We start from the raw sequence: 1233 nt of genomic DNA on the forward strand, positions 1-1233 counted from the left end.
ACCATCAGTCGTGTAACTGGAACATTTCTGGGAAACCAAGTATTTTCTACTTTGTATAAGTCTGAAATGTCATTTGGGGAGAACATAAAAAAAATAATAAAGAAAATAATGTTGCTGACAAGGCTAATACACACATGTGTACACACACACACACATACACACACACACACACACACACACACACACAGTGTATTAATAAGCTCGGGAAAACGAAATGTCATCAGTTCTTACTGAGAGGCCTCATACAGCTGTGTGTGTGTGTGTGTGTGTGTGTGTGTGTGTGTGTGTGTCTGTACTTTCATGGTTTTCGCACATGGTGTGGTTGGACAGCTTGACGTCGGGTGAGCCAAGGAAACTTTTGCCTACACAGTTAGAGATATAATTACTCACTCACACATCTCCATTAGCATGGGCCTTTCATGCCATAACTAAATGCTTATTTCATTGTATTTCATATTTCACTTAAATCTTTACACACACCCCCTATTTTGAGTTTTTGCTCGAAATTGCACACCACCTAACAATGGCCCTGTTTCCACATACTTTGACTTATATTCAAGTGCTTGACCTCTTTTAAAAGCAGAGGCCTAGTAGATTATTTTGATTGACTGTGTGATGAACTGTCAGAGAGTGGCAAAGGGTAGAAGGGGGGGGGGGGGGGGGGGGGCATTTTTGATCAAATTTAATTGAGACATAGTAAGATTAATCTGATAATGTAAAACACTATACAGATTGTACATGGAAAATGTTGTCATATATGGATTCCCAAGAGTTCAAGCTTTTAAATGGTGTATAATATTACTATGCTACATAGCAATATGGTGCATACAATTGATTTAAAATGTTGGGAGGAGGTGGGGGGCACTGCAATTGTCCCGCCTGCGGGACACCCAAAGTGTAAATTTATTTATCCTTAAAAATCAATTACCTTGGTGCAGTGGTAGCATAGTGGATAAGGAGCTGGGCTAGCATGCAGTAGCCAGTAAAGTTGTAAGTTCAATTCCCGGATGCCACCGTTATGCCCTTGAGCAAGGCACTTTATGCTGAGTTGTTCCGAGGTGGCTGGCCCTTGTAAGAATTGCTATATGTAAGTCACTTTAGATATAAGCGTAAGCCAAATGAATATGTATGAGTAAGAATAAAATATAATTGTCCAGCAGCTGTATTGGTCATCATCTTGAGCCTGGACTGTAGTCAGTCATAGCTACTGTATGTGTATAGGATGACTGATTG

The sequence above is a fragment of the Alosa sapidissima genome, chromosome 14 (genome assembly GCF_018492685.1).
Source record: "Alosa sapidissima isolate fAloSap1 chromosome 14, fAloSap1.pri, whole genome shotgun sequence".
Taxonomy (NCBI): domain Eukaryota; kingdom Metazoa; phylum Chordata; class Actinopteri; order Clupeiformes; family Clupeidae; genus Alosa; species Alosa sapidissima.